The following is a 12456-nucleotide window of genomic DNA, read 5'->3' on the forward strand; positions in this document are numbered from 1 at the left end:
GAGGTCAATTTATTGAGTTCATATCTTCCCGTGCAGTGAAATGATGTGAAGATTATATGAAATAATTCATATTTGTACTGCGGTTGTAGATGAAAGTGAAATGTGATCATCGCAGTAAATTTTCCAATTTAAGCAATTGGAGAGAAGAAGCCTGAAAAAAAAAAAAAATCAGGGCTTCAACGGGATTCGAACCCGTGACCTCCGCGATACCGGTGCGATGCTCTACCAACTGAGCTATGAAGCCACACATTGGGAGCGAGGTCAATTTATTGAGTTCATATCTTCCCGTGCAGTGAAATGATGTGAAGATTATATGAAATAATTCATATTTGTACTGCGGTTGTAGATGAAAGTGAAATGTGATCATCGCAGTAAATTTTCCAATTTAAGCAATTGGAGAGAAGAAGCCTGAAAAAAATCAGGGCTTCAACGGGATTCGAACCCGTGACCTCCGCGATACCGGTGCGATGCTCTACCAACTGAGCTATGAAGCCACACATTGGGAGCGAGGTCAATTTATTGAGTTCATATCTTCCCGTGCAGTGAAATGATGTGAAGATTATATGAAATAATTCATATTTGTACTGCGGTTGTAGATGAAAGTGAAATGTGATCATCGCAGTAAATTTTCCAATTTAAGCAATTGGAGAGAAGAAGCCTGAAAAAAAAATCAGGGCTTCAACGGGATTCGAACCCGTGACCTCCGCGATACCGGTGCGATGCTCTACCAACTGAGCTATGAAGCCACACATTGGGAGCGAGGTCAATTTATTGAGTTCATATCTTCCCGTGCAGTGAAATGATGTGAAGATTATATGAAATAATTCATATTTGTACTGCGGTTGTAGATGAAAGTGAAATGTGATCATCGCAGTAAATTTTCCAATTTAAGCAATTGGAGAGAAGAAGCCTGAAAAAAATCAGGGCTTCAACGGGATTCGAACCCGTGACCTCCGCGATACCGGTGCGATGCTCTACCAACTGAGCTATGAAGCCACACATTGGGAGCGAGGTCAATTTATTGAGTTCATATCTTCCCGTGCAGTGAAATGATGTGAAGATTATATGAAATAATTCATATTTGTACTGCGGTTGTAGATGAAAGTGAAATGTGATCATCGCAGTAAATTTTCCAATTTAAGCAATTGGAGAGAAGAAGCCTGAAAAAAATCAGGGCTTCAACGGGATTCGAACCCGTGACCTCCGCGATACCGGTGCGATGCTCTACCAACTGAGCTATGAAGCCACACATTGGGAGCGAGGTCAATTTATTGAGTTCATATCTTCCCGTGCAGTGAAATGATGTGAAGATTATATGAAATAATTCATATTTGTACTGCGGTTGTAGATGAAAGTGAAATGTGATCATCGCAGTAAATTTTCCAATTTAAGCAATTGGAGAGAAGAAGCCTGAAAAAAATCAGGGCTTCAACGGGATTCGAACCCGTGACCTCCGCGATACCGGTGCGATGCTCTACCAACTGAGCTATGAAGCCACACATTGGGAGCGAGGTCAATTTATTGAGTTCATATCTTCCCGTGCAGTGAAATGATGTGAAGATTATATGAAATAATTCATATTTGTACTGCGGTTGTAGATGAAAGTGAAATGTGATCATCGCAGTAAATTTTCCAATTTAAGCAATTGGAGAGAAGAAGCCTGAAAAAAATCAGGGCTTCAACGGGATTCGAACCCGTGACCTCCGCGATACCGGTGCGATGCTCTACCAACTGAGCTATGAAGCCACACATTGGGAGCGAGGTCAATTTATTGAGTTCATATCTTCCCGTGCAGTGAAATGATGTGAAGATTATATGAAATAATTCATATTTGTACTGCGGTTGTAGATGAAAGTGAAATGTGATCATCGCAGTAAATTTTCCAATTTAAGCAATTGGAGAGAAGAAGCCTGAAAAAAATCAGGGCTTCAACGGGATTCGAACCCGTGACCTCCGCGATACCGGTGCGATGCTCTACCAACTGAGCTATGAAGCCACACATTGGGAGCGAGGTCAATTTATTGAGTTCATATCTTCCCGTGCAGTGAAATGATGTGAAGATTATATGAAATAATTCATATTTGTACTGCGGTTGTAGATGAAAGTGAAATGTGATCATCGCAGTAAATTTTCCAATTTAAGCAATTGGAGAGAAGAAGCCTGAAAAAAAATCAGGGCTTCAACGGGATTCGAACCCGTGACCTCCGCGATACCGGTGCGATGCTCTACCAACTGAGCTATGAAGCCACACATTGGGAGCGAGGTCAATTTATTGAGTTCATATCTTCCCGTGCAGTGAAATGATGTGAAGATTATATGAAATAATTCATATTTGTACTGCGGTTGTAGATGAAAGTGAAATGTGATCATCGCAGTAAATTTTCCAATTTAAGCAATTGGAGAGAAGAAGCCTGAAAAAAATCAGGGCTTCAACGGGATTCGAACCCGTGACCTCCGCGATACCGGTGCGATGCTCTACCAACTGAGCTATGAAGCCACACATTGGGAGCGAGGTCAATTTATTGAGTTCATATCTTCCCGTGCAGTGAAATGATGTGAAGATTATATGAAATAATTCATATTTGTACTGCGGTTGTAGATGAAAGTGAAATGTGATCATCGCAGTAAATTTTCCAATTTAAGCAATTGGAGAGAAGAAGCCTGAAAAAAATCAGGGCTTCAACGGGATTCGAACCCGTGACCTCCGCGATACCGGTGCGATGCTCTACCAACTGAGCTATGAAGCCACACATTGGGAGCGAGGTCAATTTATTGAGTTCATATCTTCCCGTGCAGTGAAATGATGTGAAGATTATATGAAATAATTCATATTTGTACTGCGGTTGTAGATGAAAGTGAAATGTGATCATCGCAGTAAATTTTCCAATTTAAGCAATTGGAGAGAAGAAGCCTGAAAAAAAAAAAATCAGGGCTTCAACGGGATTCGAACCCGTGACCTCCGCGATACCGGTGCGATGCTCTACCAACTGAGCTATGAAGCCACACATTGGGAGCGAGGTCAATTTATTGAGTTCATATCTTCCCGTGCAGTGAAATGATGTGAAGATTATATGAAATAATTCATATTTGTACTGCGGTTGTAGATGAAAGTGAAATGTGATCATCGCAGTAAATTTTCCAATTTAAGCAATTGGAGAGAAGAAGCCTGAAAAAAATCAGGGCTTCAACGGGATTCGAACCCGTGACCTCCGCGATACCGGTGCGATGCTCTACCAACTGAGCTATGAAGCCACACATTGGGAGCGAGGTCAATTTATTGAGTTCATATCTTCCCGTGCAGTGAAATGATGTGAAGATTATATGAAATAATTCATATTTGTACTGCGGTTGTAGATGAAAGTGAAATGTGATCATCGCAGTAAATTTTCCAATTTAAGCAATTGGAGAGAAGAAGCCTGAAAAAAAAAAAAATCAGGGCTTCAACGGGATTCGAACCCGTGACCTCCGCGATACCGGTGCGATGCTCTACCAACTGAGCTATGAAGCCACACATTGGGAGCGAGGTCAATTTATTGAGTTCATATCTTCCCGTGCAGTGAAATGATGTGAAGATTATATGAAATAATTCATATTTGTACTGCGGTTGTAGATGAAAGTGAAATGTGATCATCGCAGTAAATTTTCCAATTTAAGCAATTGGAGAGAAGAAGCCTGAAAAAAATCAGGGCTTCAACGGGATTCGAACCCGTGACCTCCGCGATACCGGTGCGATGCTCTACCAACTGAGCTATGAAGCCACACATTGGGAGCGAGGTCAATTTATTGAGTTCATATCTTCCCGTGCAGTGAAATGATGTGAAGATTATATGAAATAATTCATATTTGTACTGCGGTTGTAGATGAAAGTGAAATGTGATCATCGCAGTAAATTTTCCAATTTAAGCAATTGGAGAGAAGAAGCCTGAAAAAAATCAGGGCTTCAACGGGATTCGAACCCGTAGTACCCGCAGTACAAATATGAATTATTTCATATAATCTTCACATCATTTCACTGCACGGGAAGATATGAACTCAATAAATTGACCTCGCTCCCAATGTGTGGCTTCATAGCTCAGTTGGTAGAGCATCGCACCGGTATCGCGGAGGTCACGGGTTCGAATCCCGTTGAAGCCCTGATTTTTTTTCAGGCTTCTTCTCTCCAATTGCTTAAATTGGAAAATTTACTGCGATGATCACATTTCACTTTCATCTACAACCGCAGTACAAATATGAATTATTTCATATAATCTTCACATCATTTCACTGCACGGGAAGATATGAACTCAATAAATTGACCTCGCTCCCAATGTGTGGCTTCATAGCTCAGTTGGTAGAGCATCGCACCGGTATCGCGGAGGTCACGGGTTCGAATCCCGTTGAAGCCCTGATTTTTTTCAGGCTTCTTCTCTCCAATTGCTTAAATTGGAAAATTTACTGCGATGATCACATTTCACTTTCATCTACAACCGCAGTACAAATATGAATTATTTCATATAATCTTCACATCATTTCACTGCACGGGAAGATATGAACTCAATAAATTGACCTCGCTCCCAATGTGTGGCTTCATAGCTCAGTTGGTAGAGCATCGCACCGGTATCGCGGAGGTCACGGGTTCGAATCCCGTTGAAGCCCTGATTTTTTTTTTTTCAGGCTTCTTCTCTCCAATTGCTTAAATTGGAAAATTTACTGCGATGATCACATTTCACTTTCATCTACAACCGCAGTACAAATATGAATTATTTCATATAATCTTCACATCATTTCACTGCACGGGAAGATATGAACTCAATAAATTGACCTCGCTCCCAATGTGTGGCTTCATAGCTCAGTTGGTAGAGCATCGCACCGGTATCGCGGAGGTCACGGGTTCGAATCCCGTTGAAGCCCTGATTTTTTTCAGGCTTCTTCTCTCCAATTGCTTAAATTGGAAAATTTACTGCGATGATCACATTTCACTTTCATCTACAACCGCAGTACAAATATGAATTATTTCATATAATCTTCACACGACTAAATAAGTTGTATTCGAATATTCGTATCAATATTTTTATCGTTAAGTTACCTCGCTCATCATCTTTCGGCGTCCTTCAAGTATGTCTGGCAACACGATAGAAGTAGAAGTCCTCTTCTTCCTTTCCTCCATTTAGGTAGCTTTTTGTGAAACACCTGGTGGTAGTCAACTTCATTTGCTTTCAGTTTCTTCTTTACTGGACTATTTCTAAGAGGAAGGCCATGATTTTCGGGACAATATTTTGTAAGCATGTCGTAAACTGACTTTACGGCAATAAATGCCTCCCTGAGTATGTTGTTGTTATCTACGAGAAAAGCAATATCTTTCACAGCTTTCAGTTGCTCTTGAAGGTTTTTGTAAGTCTTGCGCTAAGTGAAGGCTGATCAGTTTTAACCCCTTCAGTTGCTCTTCCGCCACCTTGTCTTTCTATGATGTCCTCAGGAGTTTCAGAACAATTTTCAAGGTTTTTCACAAGGAAGTCATTCTCCGATTTATTTAAGACGATTTGTGTTTTATTATTTGTGTTTTTACATGTCATCCTTTCGCGGGCTTTCGCAATATTCGCGGGTTTCATGATTTCCCCGCTGACCAAGATTGCCGTGTATTCTTACCCTCGAGGAACGCCTTCGATCTAGCGTCACCCGTCCACCATTATCTTTGGTAGCAAATTTTCGCGTGGTTACAAAGCTAGTCCCAGGCTAAACACTCCAAGCACATATTTTCTGTACTGTCTGTACCTTGGTGTGCTGGTAAGGCTTGACGTGTGAAGACCTGCCATGAGTCCGGCATCCAAGCTCCAACGGCAGAACAGGCGGATGAGGACACAATTTCCCAACGGCTGTGAAGGCGGATGAGAGCGACGCCCTGTGCCTCCGAGGAAGGTTTTTGAGCCAGAAGCTAGGAGAAGCACACTCTGATGTAAAACCTACAGCTCCATAGTCGCCACAGTCGTCTCAGCCCGCTGAGCCACTGTGGAGCGTCCCTGGGCCTAAAGAGGGGGGTTAGCCTGCGCGTCCTGACCTCAACTTTAAACCTACTAAGCGCAGGCGGGAAGAAAAGACCTACAGCCATGGAGAAAGGGCGAAACAACAAGTATTAGACGGACCGAGTCGCAGCTCGAACTCTGCATGTAGGCGGTTCAGGATATTGGTCGCTTGCCCGTTTAAGAGGCAACAGTAGCTTTCGGCAGCACCCTTAGCGACCAAGCAGTTCTTTATGGGACACCGCTGCTTGCTCAACACGGAGACAGGCCTAAAAAAGGTGGCTCAAACCCAGCTTGCCTCACACTCTACCTGGATGGCTAGCCGCGGCCAACGGGTTTTTCCATGCCAACGGTAAGAAACAGGAAAAGAAGCAAAGACCAAAGACAACAAGTCTCAAGTTAGCATGTTGGAATATCCGCACAATGCAAGACTCCGACGAAGCTGACCGACCACAACGACGCTCAGCACTGGTGGCACGGCAACTAGCCCGAGTGGACATCGACATCGCTGCTCTTAGTGAGGTACGCTTTGCAGAACGAGGGTCACTCACGGAGCACGAAGCAGGATACACCTTTCACTGGTCTGGCAAAAGCAAGGAGGATCGTCGCCTGTCCGGAGTAGGCTTCATGTTGAAGAACACGCTGGCCAGCAAGCTGACCAGTCTCCCCGTGGGACACTCGGATCGCCTCATGTCACTCCGCCTTATCCTCCAGTGCAATCAATTCGCCACCATCATCAGTGTGTATGCTCCCACATTCAGGGCAGACCCCGAAACCAAAGAGGCCTTCAACAGCGACTTAAGGTCCCTCCTCTGGAAAGTTGAAAGCGCTAAAGCTCATCATCATGGGCCACTTTAACGCAAGAGTGGGACGAGACCACACTGTATGGCCATAGAGTCGGTAACAGCAACGCCAACAGGCGCATGCTGCTGGATTGTGTGCAGAACAGGGACTGATAATCACCGACTCCCTGTTCCAACAGAAGGCCATATTCAAGACGCCAGTAACACCCACGCTCCAAAGACTGGCATTTCTTGGGCTTCGTCCTCGTGCGTCAAAAGGACCTGTGTGACGTGCTACACGCCAGAGTCATGCCCAGTGCCGACTGCAACACAGACCACAGGCTGGTTCAGACCAAAGTCCAAATATCAAGCCTGCAGTAAGGAAAAGAGGGGCACAAATGAAGAAGGTTGACACCAAAAGGCTGCTGGCGAGGAAAATTGAGTTTGAAGAAGACTTCTAGGCCAGACAAGAAAAGGAGGAACTGCCAGTCCGGGAAAGAGATCCCGAGCACCAGTGGCAGCAGCCGAAAACCATTCTCCGGGAAACTGCTGAGAAAGTAGGCGGCCTCTCCACGAGAAAGCACGGAAACTGATTTGGCGAGAATGACACCGAAATCCAAAAGCTTCTCCAGGCCAAGCGCTTCTGTTATACAAAGCTCCTCTCCAAGCCGGATGACCACGCTACCAAAACAGCGTACAGGATCGCGTGCAGTTATGTACAGTCAAGGCTCAGAGAGATTCAGAAAAGATGGTGGCTCGATATGGCTGAAAAGACGCAGATCTACACTGACATTGTTAACTCCATAGCCTTCTACGAAGTTTTGCGACCTATATGTAGCCTTCATTGATCTGACCAGGAAATTTGACACGGTCAGCCAAGGCGGGGTCTGGAAGATCCTTGGCAAGCTAGGATGCCCACCAAAGTTCCTTACCATCGTTCAGCAACTCCACGAAGGCCAGCAGGTTCAAATCAAACATAACGGTAACCTTTTGGACCCCTTCCCCATTGGAAATGGCGTGAAACAAGGCTGCATGCTGGCCCCTACACTCTTTGCCATCTTCTACAGCATGATGCTGAGAGAGGCTATGGAAGAACTGACCGAAGGCATCTACATCAGGTTCCGAGCCGATGGAAGTGTCTTCAATCTCCGTTGCCTCCTCGCCCGAACCAAGACGACCGAGAAGCTGATCCTTGAGCTGCTCTTCGCCGACGACTGTGCGCTTCTGGCACATACAGAGAACGCTCTCCAAACAGTGGTTGACCACTTCGCAAAGGCTGCTCAAGTATTCGGTCTGACCATCAGCATAAAGAGGACAGAGGTCCTTCACCAGAATTTTCCACACGCAGTGTAAAGCCCACCCCAGATCACCATCAACGGCTACCCACTCAACTCGGTGGAGCAGTTTACATACCTCGGCTCCAATGACGCCACGATCACCAAAGACGTGGACTACCGTCTCGCCAAAGCCAGCAATTCCTTTGGTCGCCTCCAGCACAGAGTGGGGCAAAACTACTCACTTCGCCTAATGATCAAAGTCAGAGTTTACTTGGCAGTCGTCATCAGCACTCTTCTATATGCTGCGAAAATCTGGGCGCTGTACCGAAAGCACATACAGCTGCTGAAACGCTTCCACCAGATGTGCCTGCGTGCCACCTGCTCAAGAATATGTAAATCAAGAATTATAATTATAATAATAATAATAATAATACTTCATTTATATAGCGCCATTTCCAGCGATGTCCAATAGTGCTTTACAAAAATGTTTAAAAAGTTACAGATATCACAAGTATTGTTCATAAGAATATTTAAAACTTGCATTCCACCTAAACGACTAAATATAAAACAACCAATTAATAAAAACTTAAAATATAAAGCTGAAATATCAAAGGGCCAACATATATATAAACGACTAAAATATAAAGGACTAATTTAAAAACGCTTTCCTAAAAAGATAGGTCTACAGTTTTTTTCTTGAATACGTTCAGACTGTCACAAGATCTTATTTCTAGTGGCATGTCATTCCACAACTGTGGTGACGCTACTGAAAAAGAACGAAAGCCATAGTTGCGCAGATTATATTTTACATCAAACAGGCGATGGCCATTAGCAGATCTTAAGTTGCGCTTAGGAATATACCTCGTAACTAGGTCAGACAAATATAAAGGCGCTATGCCATTTACACATTTAAAGTCATCAAAAGAATTTTAGAAATTATGGGCTGTTCTACAGGAAGTGCAACCATTCTGGCAGCTGCATTTTGAACATGCTGAAGCCGCTTGATAGTTTGTTTCGGCAGTCCATACAAAAGTGAATTACAGAAGTCCAGTCTGGAAGTAATGAAAGCGTGCCCAAGTATTTCTGCTGTATGGCCACTGATATATTTCCTTATACGGCTGATGTTTCGAAGGTGGTAAAAGCCTGCCTTACATACAGCTGTGACATGAAGTTCCATTGATATTATTGTATCGTACAGTACACCAATATTTTTACCTGTCGATGTCTTGCTAATCAACTCATCACAAACCGTAATTGACGTCAGGGGCGGAGGTGGGCCACGGCTTGCATTTAAGGCAACTAGTTCTGTTTTTTCCCGGTTCATCTTAAGCATGTTTATTGTCATCCAAGCATCGATATCTCACACACAGTCTTCTATCGCTAATTTGGCCAGGTCAGCAGAAGATGATTTGAAGGTGAGGTATAATTGCATATCATCGACATACAAATGGAAATTAACTTTAGGGTGTCTCATATTGACATTATCATTGTTATAATTGGACTTATCAGTCACCGCAGGGCATGCCACCCCCAGTAAGGACTTTCTTCGTATTGATCTTCGGACTACGAAGAATGCCATCATCAACAAAGCTTCACCCGTTGAAGGGTTGAAGGGGGTTGTGCCAAGATCTGTGCCAACAGGGTTTGGATGGGAGGGGGGGCTGGCAAATTGCCGAATTGAGCACCGTGCTGAAAAGAGCACTACGCATAAATTATGACTGATTATGCAATTGAAGCCATGTGGTTGCTCAGTATTTGTCACACGAGTTACGGCTTCGTCGAATTGCTCTCGCTGTAAAAACTGTCCTTTCGGTGATATACTTTGTTTGGCGCTGGGTTCTTCTCTAATCTTTAGGTTAATCATTTTATAAAAAGTCAAAACAGCCCACAAGACGCTTACATCTCCTGATGTAACGTTGCGTAAATTGAGCACTGAGGGTTTTCTTATTCTTACCCTGTTTGACCAATACTCGAGTAGCGTTATTTGAATTTAGTTAGCGACAATTTTTCCAACAGAACAAGGACAACAATAGGGTCCTGTAATGAAAATGTTATTTATTGTAACGAATGGCTTTGTAATGTAATATAAATAAACTTTCAGTAGAGAGATACCGTATTTGATCGATCAAACGCCGCGGCGTTTATTAAATTATTCGTGATTCGAGTGCGGCGTTTATTCGAGGAAGGTGTTTATACCAGGGCAGCGTTTATTTAAAATCCAAACAATAGCATGGTAACTGATCATTTTAATTTTAAAAAACAGAAACACGTTTTAGTGCTTGTCTAAAGGCTCATTTTTTATATTGCTCTCAATTTTATATTTTTCCTGTTAATACATAAAGTGAATAAAGATCTTATGTCGGATATGCTTTCGCGATATCAGAACTGGTACATTCAAAAGGATTTGTGTGTGGTTCACTCACATTTTCCAACTGTGATCGAAGCAATGATGTGTGCTTTTATAGTTTATTATTGGAATCGCATGATGATGCGGTGTTAATTTGAGGGCGGCGTTTGTTAGTATTTCTGCTCTAAAACGCGGCGTTTATTAGAGGGCGGCGTTTATTCGAGGGCTACGTTTATTCCAGGGCGGCGTTTATTCGAATAAATACGGTAATACATCTTTTGTTGTGTTTAAGCAAAGAACAGCGTTTTAAAAAGAACAAGAACAAACTTTTCGCTAGATACACAACTACTAACTTACTTAACAACGGAATATAATTCTACTGCCACTTACTCGGGTCCTATTTGCAATCAACATAACATCTTTGTTTGGTATTCCAAGTAGAAACCTTTCTGCGGAGTCTTGGTTTGCCCTATATCTGAGCTTATAAGACTTGCTCTTCCAAAAGAGTTGGTTTCGGTGTTTGAAGAAAAACTCGCACCACACCTTCTAGTCATTAGAACTAACTAGTGATCTCGCACTCTATTCAACACGTACAGGAAACGCACATGTCAAGTAAGTCAATTTCAAGTCTCGCACTCTATTCGGCACGCTCAGAAAACGCATATGTCAAATAAGATTGACTTCAAGTCTCGCACTCTATTTAGCACTCTGAGATAAACGCGTATGTCAATAACGATTGCCTCACCAGCACGCACAGAAAACACTCATGTCAAGCAAAGTTGATTTCAAGTCCCGCGATCTATTCGGCGCGCTCAGAAAAAGAATATGTCATCTATCATTGATCAAGTCCCGCACTCTATTCGGCACGCATAAGAAATACATATGTCAAGTAAGATTGTCTTCTAGTCTTGCACTCTATTCAGCGCGCTCAGAAAATGCCTATGATAAATAAAGTTGCTCCAAGTTTCGCACCCTATTCGGCTCCCACAGAAACGCACATGTCAAGAAAGATTGACTTCAAGTCTCGCACTCTATTCGACACGCACAGAATCTGTATGTCAAGCAAGATTGCCTCAAGTCGCGCACTATATTCGACGCGCACAGAAAACGCACATGTCGAGAGAGATTGACTTCAACACTGACTCATACTCTATTCGGCACGCAAAAAAAACGTACATGTCAGGTGTTACTTAGGAGTCTGGAGACTTCTAGAAGCTTATATTTACAACAGCAATTCCTGATAACACTAGTGAGATTGACTATAAGTCTCGTACTTAGCCTCTACTCGGCACGCTCAAAACGCACATGTCAAGTGAGATTGACTACAACACTCGTACTCTATTCGTCACGCACAGAAATGCACATGTCAAGTAAGATTGTTTCAAGTTTCGCATTATATTCGGTGCGCACAGGAAACGCACATGTTGAGGGGGATTGATTACAAGTTTCGAAATCTACTCGGCACGCACAGAAAATGCAGATGCTAAGGAAGATTGACTTCAAGTCTCGTGTCAAGTGAGAATGGCTTGTCACACTACTCGGTGTGTTCAGAAAACGCACATGTCTGTTAAGGTTGCATACAAGTCTTATTTATTCGGAACGCACAGAAAACGTGCATGTCAAATAAGATTGACTTCAAGTCTCGTACTCTATTGGGCACTCACAGAAAGTGCACATGTTCGGTAAGATTTACCTCAAGTCTCGCATTCTATTCGGACTCGATACAGACAGAAGATTTGTGGGTTTTCTAACCTATTTTAGAATTCTCGCACTGGGAAGAACTTAACTTGAATCAGATAATTATAAACTCGCTCGTTTTCCGTTCGGTTTTTACCGGCTCGACGATAACGACGATAGCCTCGGCTTTTGCAATCTCTAAGGAAAGGAGCAACTTGTAAGAATATCACTCCCATCGACTATTTAAAATCTATTGACAGTTTCTTGTGTCAAATTCTACTTCTTATATTTCTTACATGTATATGCTTATATCATAAGATTACAAGATTAGGTTTTTGCTGAGACTTACAATTTTGTGTAATTTTACAAAGTTCTGT

Source organism: Pocillopora verrucosa, chromosome 10 (assembly GCF_036669915.1).
Source record: "Pocillopora verrucosa isolate sample1 chromosome 10, ASM3666991v2, whole genome shotgun sequence".
Taxonomy (NCBI): Eukaryota; Metazoa; Cnidaria; class Anthozoa; order Scleractinia; family Pocilloporidae; genus Pocillopora; species Pocillopora verrucosa.